Consider the following 11047-nt stretch of genomic DNA (forward strand, 5'->3'; position numbering starts at 1 on the left):
CCCTTCAAATCTAGCCCTTCCCTCATTAGCCCTAGTCCAATTTATTGAAGAAACACCTTCTTCTTCTTTACAACTAAGACAGTCTCAAATTCTTAAATTAGAAGAAGAAAGGGAGAAAGCCAAACTTACACATACTCGCCATCAACAGCTAGTCAAATATTACTTTGATGCAAGTTTTGTTTTTACAAAATCTTTTTAAATCGGAGATCTCATCCTTATATGGGAAAGAAGCCATCATCCCTTCAAATCTAGCCCTTCCCTCATTATCCCTAGTCCAATTTATTGAAGAAACACCTTCTTCTTATTTACAACTAAGACAGTCTCAAATTCTTAAATTAGAAGAAGAAAGGGAGAAAGCGAAACTTACACATACTCGCCATCAACAGCTAGTCAAATCTTACTTTGATGCAAGTTCTGTTTTTACAAAATCTTTTTAAATTGGAGATCTCATCCTTAAATGGGACAAGGCACATGAGGAAAAAGGAAAGCATACTAAATTCCAAAAAATGTGGCTTGGGCCATTTCAAATTGTTGAACAAGTAGGCCCATAAGCATTCATATTGCAATATTTATCAGGAAAGAGAGATTCTTTTCTTGTCAATGGGCTTATTTTGAAAAATTTATTTTCTTAGAAGATTATATCTTCTATTGTAACATTATTGCATTTATTTTTTAGTTCTCTTAGAAAATAATGTTGAATAACATTACTTTTGGCTTTGCAAATAAAATCTCTTCATATATTTTTGATCTTTTGCTTTGAAAGTAGGAATTCTTAAGGAAATGGTCACAACATTTGAAAATTAGCTAAATATCATAAAAACTCTGAAATTTTCTTTCCCATTGAAGTTGTAAATTCTTTGAATACCTCAAATTTTATAAAATCCTTTTATCCTATTATCAGTCAAGAAAGGTTATCTTTAACAAAGTAAAGACTATTTACAACTAAGCATCTCCAACTCTAAAATTGTCATCCAAAACTCTTAAGGAGTCAATGATTCTCCCCATCCATTAACTTTACTATTTTTAGAGTGTAATTCAAAAATATATTAACCTTAAAAGATAAGGGGTCTCATCATGAGCCTGCTTACCATGTTCATAGGGAAATAATAAATTGACATTACCAACACTGAATACCAAACCAGGGTAATGGCTTATGATTATTTTAATCTTAAGACAAGGGGTCTCATCACGAGCCAGCTTGTTCAGTTCAATTACAACCAGTGAATGACATTGTCACTTTCTGGTCACCAAACCAAGACAATGGCTTTTAGGTAATAAAAATTTGTTAAAAGAAAAGTAAATAAATAAAAAAGAAAAATGAAATATATATATATATATATATATACTTTTGAAATTATCTCTAAAGACTACACTCTTATATGGATGGGATTCTGAATCATTGATGGTTAAAAGGTAACCCTATCGAGGCTATGAATGCCTACTGGCAGCAGTGGCTCTACCTGTGACAAATGAGTATATTAAAAACACTAAGTTGTAAAAGCCCCCTACTTTATCTTTACAACTAATTAAGGATTGATATAGACAAAAAGGATTTTCATATATAAAGAGGATATAAAAAGAATTATAATTAAGTGAGTTTTTATATTTAGAGTAATGTTACTTATCTAAATATTTCAAAATTATTCCTCCTTTCCTCAATTATTTTTACTTAGAAAAGTTTTAGAAATTTCACTATTATCAGAGATAACTGGTTCTTCCAGTGAATCACCAATTGTTGTGTTGTGCAACAACACCCCCCCCCCCCCACAATTTATTTTACAAAATAACTTAGGAGATTATTGTATAAATAAATAGGGACCCTTAAAATTTTAAAAACATAGGAATATAGTTTAGTTTAGGGTTTTTGTTAAGAACAAATTTGATTTTTTAATAAACAAATCCTCATTAAATCTTGAATGACTTGAATAAGGCTTACCTTAAAGAAAACCCGACAATATCGCATGTCGCAAAGTTTCAAAGAAGAAAAGTTTCATTTTCCTTTTTGAAACTTGCGATTGTGATAAAATATAGCCCCCAGGAACCAAAACTATCTATTCCTTAAAAAGCTTAAGTATTGATGAAATTCCTTCACGGCGGAAATTCCCCGCATCGCAATCTTATAACAAAATTGATATATCATAAGACCGAGGAACATCCCTATTGCGAAATGCGACAAGCTACCAGACCCGACAAAACAATAAAACACACTCTCTAAAAACATCACATCCAGATAAATCGCAAGAGTATCAACATGCTCCCCACTTGTATCATTCCCAATTCCCCCAATTGCAATAAAGCTATTTCTTAAAGAGCGCACCTAAGGAAAATCATAAAGCTAAAAACAAAAGTCACACTTAATAATAAACCCATGGGCCTGCTACAATGCCATGTCACTTCTCACAATTTCGCAATCGCTCAAAGCTTTCGGTCATATCCATTCTTCACTACTCCCGAAACCTCTAATTGTGATATTGCGATATTGCAACTATCGCAATCGCACATCTCTCATACTTAATAAAATGATACAGTGATACCGCTATCGCATATCGGTGAAGTAACTAAAATTAATTTTTATTTACTGTTTGAAAAGTTTTTTCGATGCGATATATTAATGGATAATAAATAACCATGCAAAGCCATGATTTCAGTTATTAAAAGATTCTAATGGTATTTATGATTTCAAATCCCAAGGAGATTTGATGGCTTGTTTAGACTGATTTGCATTTAAAATTCTCTTCCCATCATTTCAAGGCCTTGTGTGTTTGTATGCTTCTGTGTTTAACTCCTATTTCTCTTAATTCCTCTGTGTTCTGAATTTGCAGGTTTCGCCCGAGAAAGAATTGTGTAACAGGATGACTAAGTCGAAGAAAGGAAAGAAACCCATGGAAGCCACATAATCTTCTACATCTAATGTAACAAAAATTCCCCCATTGTTCGCAGACATGACATGCACTATCGACAGTGGTACTTCCTCATGGGAAAACATGTACCAGTTGCTAGAGAGTGAGGGTCCTACGATAAGTCAAAGAGAAGCAATAGTAGACACTACTACCGCTTCTTAAGTCTCCCACTTTGAAGCTGCAAGTTCTTTCCTTCACAGAATTGTTGCTAGACCCAAGATTTTACTTTACACCAATATGGTAAAATGGATAATAGATAATATTAACATTTCCGACCAGACATTCCAGACTTCAAGGCAAATGATTATCGAGTCCTTCACAGCAGAAGACATGAAGAGAATGTATCATAAACCAGACCCACAGAAGGTGTATGATAAAGCCTTCCTTGAGAAATTCACAGCCGAAAATGATGTGACATCATACCCAATTAAGCAATGGAGGTCCAATTCAAACAAGCACAAACATGAGAAATCGAGTATGTATTCTATATCATCTCTCGTTGCTCCCTACTCTTATATCGCAGCTATGATGTGTAGATTGTTTGGATATTCCGATACAACCAAGTTATTTTTTGAGTGGGTTCCCGTAATTGATGCAATAGTAAATTCTTTTATAATGGATTGGGTCATTATCTTTTCTAACAACCTTGCCTTCCAAATTCTAAAATTTAGACAACACTGATATGTCACCTCTAGAACAGTCCCACCATTTTTTATGAGTGCCTACATTATGGATGCAGTTTGTTTCACTACCAGTTTCCCAACTATGGGGTGGAAATGGAATATTCAAGATCCTACCCCCATTCATATATATCACAAAATCCTGTGGGAATCCAATTTCCACACCCATTTCTACAAAATCTTCCAAGGAGTTATGCTACCCATCCACCAAGTTGTTTTTGACAAAGAGGGCCCCAAGATTATCTGATGAGGCCAAGATTGATTTTATACCAATAGGTAGGTGGTTTGGGGAAGAAATATTTACTTATGTCCGAGTCTATGGAAGCATAGCACCTCCCCATGTTCTCCCATGGTATGTACCAGATAAACTGCTTGCTAGAGAAATTGCTTACCAAACTGTAGGGGATGGGATAACCAAGACCCTAAAAGAATCTAAAAATTCTCTTTGGCCTTCCTTTCCCCTCCAATGCGGTGTTTATGCATTACACAATTTCAAGCATGTTGCACTTGAAATTGATCACATTACATGTTTAAAACTTGCCACCATTCCTCAAAGACAGTTTAACCCCCATAAGGTTGCATAGAACTTCACTTCCCAAGTGAAAATTAGATAGTTCATCCATGAGGATGATGATTTTGATGGCCTGATAGTCGGCTAAGTTGTTTTCACAAGTGAAACATTTGGCTACTTTGAGATTGGATCCACAAAATCTAGCTCAATTCCACCAATACAGGAGGAAAAGACTACAAAAAGTCCCTTTGGATCTATTAAATATCCCTTAGCCAATTGTTCAAGAGGAGCAGGGTTCAGAGCATGATTCAGAACACAACTCAGAGCATAGCCCAGAGAAGATTCCATAAAAGGAAACTAAGTGTTGGAAATACTGAGAGGGGGGGTGAATCAGTATTTCTTTATTTTTGTTGTTCTTGTTGTTACCAAAAGAACATATATGTATATATGGAACACAGAAATAGATAGCTGGAATTAATGCTTTTATTAACACAAAACAGTGCAATGAAATAAATACAATATATATATATATATATAACTGGTTTCAATTAGGTGCCAAGCTCCAGCTTGGACTACAGTGAGGCTCCTACCTCCAGAGCACCAACTCTATCTTGCAATAGTTCTACACTCAGGAGCACCAACTCCCAAGGATTTCAATCATGTTCAGTTCTGAGGCTCCAACCCAAACCTAATATTAATTGTTCTATTGCAGTTCTCTGCTCCCAATCCTGCTGAGCTTCTGCTTTTCTCCTATTCTCTTGCTTCTCTGGCCTCTCCTACCTCTTGCCTGTTCTTCAACTTCCTCTCTCACTAATTATACATGCATCAACGTCTATCTCTCCTTGTTTTTCTGTTTTTATGTATTTTAGATGCCTCTAACTCTTCGTTTTCGCTTTCCACCGCCTCTTTGGCTTCTTCCTTAGTCATTGTCATTTCCTCTACTAGATTGATCTTTTGGCTTCCCTCCTTGGGCGTTGTGGCTTCCTCTGCGCTGGCTTTCCATTCTGCTTCCTGGCTTTATAGTCACTGTGTGTTAAAACTGTAACACAGGCCCATTTTTCAATGATAATAGGCATCCACCAAGACTATTTCATTTAACGGACATGCCACATCCTATCGCAATCGCAATCGGCTTGATTCTAGCCTTTTGAGCTATCATTCAGGCCTCCTGAACCATCCGGAGCATCCCTTAGTGTATTTCTGCCTCCAAACGCCGCGCAAGCCAAATATTCAATTACACAGGAAATAGGAGCAAAACAGGCAAAAAAGACTAAAGGGCGGACTTCAAAAAATATTACACCTGCATCTATACTGTATCGGGTCTGCAGTGTAATCGCAATCGGTGCTCAAGGCTTCCGGGGGTCCTTTATACATTGAGACCATGGCATCGCCGACGTCCGATGGACAATACGCCACTGGACGCAATATTTTATTAAGCCCATCTATAATGTTGCATCAAGTCCGCATGTATATGTATCACAATCGGGGGTTGCTCTTGGCGGAGGTCTGATGCAACATTGCTAATCGCTATCGGTGATTGCAATGGACCGCTTGACACATTGTAACTCTGCTCCCGAAGTGCTGATGCGATATACGTTGGCAATCACGAATCTCAAGGGTTTGAGGCTCGACGTTAACGCAGACCACTCACTTATAGCGATGCAATATTATGTGCTAGACTCGATACAACTCAACACTCCCGTGTATAAGGTTTCAAGTCCACTTTCCAAATCTGCTAAGTGTTTAGCGTGATTTCTCTGTGCAAAAGGCATTTGGCAATAAACAAATAAATACACAGGGGTGATGCTATATGGGTTCTACGGGCCCGATAGCGTGATGCTATATATATATGATTTCTGCTCCCGATAGTGTATTCCGCCTACATATACACTGTAATCCTCCCAATGGCTCCCGATAGTGTATTTTGTGGCATATATGGCCCTTGTCACCGTTTAAATGCATGCATATATATTTGCGCTCCGATGTGCTCTCCACTGGCTCTGTTTTGCTTCCTCCAATGGCTCTGTCTACTCTTCGCTCTTTTTGCTCCTTTGGTGGTTTTTCTGCTCCTCTTGGCTCCTCCGATAGCTCTATTTTCTCCTCGAATATTGCCATATTGACATCAATGACAATCTATGTCCAAAAATCTCCCCCTTTGTTATTGATGGCAATATTCTTTTGCTCTCCCCCTTTGACATCAATGGCAAAGCAATGCATACGGACTCCTCCTATCAAGCTGTTCCCCCTGTCCTGCTACATATTTATGAATGAATTTGAGTGATGATAAAGAGATAACCCCCATCTTTTGACGTAAATGTTCGAATGCTTCTCGAGGAAGAGGTTTTGTGAAAATATTAGCTATCTGCTCCTTAGTACTGATATATTCCAGGACAATGTTTTGTTCAGCTACTTGCTCACAGAGGAAATGATATTTGATTGGTATGTGTTTGGTACTTGAGTGCATCACTAGATTTTTGTTGAGACGGATAGCACTTGTGTTGTCACAATAGATGGTAATTAGTTGATCTGTACCTATGTTGAAATCTATTAGAACTTCCTTCATCCATAGTATTTGAGTACAACAGTCTGATGCAGCTATATACTTGGCTTCGGTTGTGGATAATGATATGGATGACTATTTTTTGCTGAGACAGGATACTAAACAATCTCCTAGGAAGAATGCATTTCCACTAGTACTTTTACAATCATCTACACTTCCAACCCAATCAGCATCAGTGTATGCAGTTACAGTCCGTGCTGAGCTCTTAGGGTACCAAAGACCGAAATCAGGAGTTCCTTTCAGATATCTGAGAATTATTTTTACAACTAATAAATGGGATTGTTTGGGAGCAGATTGAAATCTTCCCACCATTCCTATTGCCTGCATTATGTCTGGTCTTGTAGTTGTTAAGTATAGAAGGGCTCCAATCATTGACCTGTAATGAGTTGCATCTACTAGAGGGGAGTCATCATCTTTGCTCAATTTGCAGTTTGTGGTCATAGGTGTGCTCATGGGTGCATATTCCTCCATTCCATATATTTTGAGCATGTCTTTTAGATATTTGGCTTGAGATATACACAATCCTGCTCTGGTTTGAGATACTTGAAGTCCAAGGAAGTGAGATAGCTCTCCTATCATTGACATCTCGAACTCTTTTGACATGTTTTGAGAAAATTCATGGCTCATTTCATCATTATTGCTAGCAAAAATCAGATCATCGACATAAACAAGAGTAACTAGTAACTTACCTTCATTTGTCTTTATGTATAGATTACTTCCAGCCACTCCCTTTTTGAAGCCTTGTTGTTGTAGATAGTGATCCAATCTTGCATACCAAGCTCTAGGAGCTTGTTTCAACCCATATAAAGCCTTTTTCAACTTACATACTAAGTCCTTTCCTTCTGTTAGATCAAACCCTTCTAGCTGCTCCATGTAGACTTCTTCCTTGAGTTCCCCATTTAGAAATGCTAATTTTACGTCCATTTGATAGATTTTGAATCCTTTTGAGCAAGAAAATTCCAAGAACATCTTGATAGCTTCCATACGAGCTACTGGTGCAAATGTCTCTTCAAAGTCAATTCCTTCAATTTGTGAATAGCCTTTGCAGACAAGCCTTGCTTTGTTTCTGATAACTTGTCCTTCTTCATTCATTTTATTTTTGAACACCCATTTGGTTCCTATCATGTTTTTGTCCTTTGGACGAGGTACCAGCTCCCATGTCTCGTTCTTCTCAATTTGGGACATTTCTTCTTCCATGGATTTTACCCAATGAGGATCCTTGCTTGTGCAAATGTTTCTGGTTCTATCATGGATAGAAGAGAAATAATGTTTCTCTTTGGTGTAATTATTGTCCTTCTTCGGGTATGCATCCCTTCATCTCTATTGCCAATAATCTGCTCTTCTGGATGATATTTCTAGATAAACTTCATCTTTAAAGGGGTATGAGGTCATTCTATCTCCTCTTCTTCTTCTTCCTTATCTATTTCTTCTTCTTCAATGAGAACATCATCTTCATGTTCTTCAATTCCTTTTTCTGGAAGGTCTTCATCAATCTTTACATCAATGCTTTCCACTATTTTCTTTAGTCTAAAATTGTAGCACTTGTAGGCTTTTATCCATGTAGAGTATCCAAGGAATATCCCTTCATCAACCCAAGAATCAAACTTTCCTGGTGAGCCATCATTGGTTTTTATGAAGCACTTGCTTCCAAAGATCTTGAAGTACTTTACTAAAGCAGGTCTTCCTTTCCATAATTCATAAGGAGTTTTTTCACAATTTGGTCTTAATTGCGTCTGATTCAAGGTATAGACAGTTGTCCCGACTACTTCTCTCCAGAATTTTGGCTGAAGTCTACTGCTAATAACATTGTTCTTGCCATTTCTTGAATTATCTTGTTTCTTCTTTCAACTACCCCATTTTGCTGGGGTGTTCTGGTAGCAGAGAATTCCCTTTTAATTCCATGAATATTACAAAACTCATTAAACTCTTTTGATGTGAATTATCCCCCTCTGTCTATTCTGAGGCAATCAATTTTTGAATCTTTTTCATTTTCTACAAGAGCTTTTAGATTTTTAAAACACTTAAAATTTTTAGATTTATATTTTATAAAATATATCCACATCATTCTAGTATAGTCATCAACAAATAAAACAAGTACCTTTCTCCTTGGAGAGCCTAATTTCTAGTTGGTCCACACAAATCAGCATGGATGATCTCCAAGGGCTTTGATGTAGAGAGCTCCTTTGTCTTGTGGCTAGTTCTGGTTTGCTTTCCATGTTGACATGGACCACATACTCCTTGATTTGGTTTGAATAGCCTTGGGATGTCTCGTACAACTCTAATCTTGCTGATATTGATCAGATTTTCGAAGCTTGTATGTCCAAGTCACTTGTGCCACAGCGAACTCTCATCTGTCTGACTCAGGTAGCATTTATATTCTTGAATCTTGTTCAGAATATAAATGTTGTCTGGTGTTCTAACCCCTTTTGCCACAAGTTCCCCTGAGGAAGAGTTCCTTATTTCATAGTCTTTGGTGTTGAAGACAACCTTATGTCCTTGATCATAGATTTGGCTAACACTCAAGAGGTTGTGTTTGAGCTCGTCTACTAGCAGAGCATATTGAGCTTTTCCTTTTCCATTGATAAGAGTAACAGTTCCTTTTCCTGCAATTCTGCCAGATCCATTTCCAAAGGACACATTTCCTTCCTTTTTACTCAATGAGACAAACTTCCTTTTGTCCCCTGTCATGTGTCTGGAGCACCCACTATCCACAAACCAATGATTTTCATTATTTTGAGCATATAGAGCTAGGCCGCATTTATCCAAGTTGGGTTTCTCACTACTCACTTTTCTTCCTTTGAGTGGGTAGTTTTGTTCAAAGTGTCCATTATTGTAGCATAATGAGCAAATCAGATCGAATTTGGTCAAGGGATCAAACAAGTTGAAGGTTTTAATTTTTCCTTGCCTTTTGGGGGCATATGAATTGATTATTCGGTCCTTTAACTTTGGTGTTTCACTTCTACGAGCCATGCAATGTCTGGCTTGATGACCGAAGTTTTTACAGTGAAAACAGTGTCCACGAAAGATAGGTTTGTACCTGTTGTAGCAGCCACGGTTTGAGTAGATTTTCTTCCTTGGAATTACTCCCGCCTCATTTTTTGAATTTGAGATGGGCCTTAGGTGGAATACTGATTTGTATTTGTTGTAGTATCCCTGATTCGACTCCACATTATTCTTTGGAGTAATTCTCTCTTCATTCTTAGGATCTGGGATGCGCTTTTGATGACATACTTTTTCTTCTTTTGGATTGCTGGAAAGTGCATCGGCATAGCTTTTCACACTATTCTTAGTGCTTGAAGATTCTCCTTTAAAGCCTATTCCAGACTTGTCATGTTGAGGTTTTTGATTTTTAGGATAGTCTCAAGTATTTGAGAGCTTTTCCAACTCTTCTTGACTTGCTCCAATTCCTTCCTCAGAGATACTATTTCGACTTCACGTTCTTCACAAGTCTCTTCTTTTTCTTTTAGCTTTGTTTCCAAGAGACCTTCTCTTCTTCTTGTTTCCTCGTTTTCTACCTTGAGAGAAATGATTTTATTCCGCAATTTCTCATTTTCTTCAATGGCACTTATTAACAGTTCATCTACACTTCCTTCTAGCCCTAAGTCATCTTCATATGTGAATGCCATGAATAATGTTTCTTCGCTTTCATCATGGTCACTTACCTCATCTGATTTCTTTTTGATGACTACAAATTCATCCTCATCAGACTCATCTTGCTTAGAGTAGAAGTTCTTCTTATTGAACCCTTTCTTTTTGTGTGCCATTCTTTTAGAATTTCCTTCATCATCACTATCATGATTATGAGGACATTTTGCAGCATAATGACCTATTTTTCCACATTTGAAACATATAAGAGGGTACTTACCTTTTAGCTTAGATCCTCTCTTCAGCTTTCGTACAAATTGAGCCAATTCAATTCCACATCGAAGTCATCACTACAGTCATTCCTTTCTTTCCCCTTCTTTGATTTTGAAGCCTTGAATGCTACATCTTTGGAGCTTGGGCCACCTTTTCTCATCTCATAGGAAACGAGGATTCCATGGAGTTCATCCATATTGAGAGTATCTAGATCCTTTGCTTCTTCTATGGCGCTTATTTTGGAGTCAAATTTGTCTGGAAGAGATCTTAATACCTTTTGAACAATGGTACTTTCTTCAATTTTTTTGTCCAATCCTTTAAGGGAGTTGACCACTTCAGCTACTCGGAGGAGGTATGCTACAATATCTTCTTCATCTTCCATCCTCAAACTTTCAAATTTTCTTCTGTGAGTTTGAATTTTTTCCTTCTTGACTTTTGAGTCTCCATCATATAAGCCAACTAGCTTATCCCACATTTCTTTGGAAGAGTTACAATTCATTACTTTTGTAAACTCCAAATCAATGATTCCACTAGTGAT

Source organism: Pinus tabuliformis, chromosome Q (genome assembly GCF_031772625.1).
Source record: "Pinus tabuliformis cultivar Carrire ecotype Pingquan chromosome Q, CPIR1, whole genome shotgun sequence".
In the NCBI taxonomy this organism is placed as follows: Eukaryota; Viridiplantae; Streptophyta; class Pinopsida; order Pinales; family Pinaceae; genus Pinus; species Pinus tabuliformis.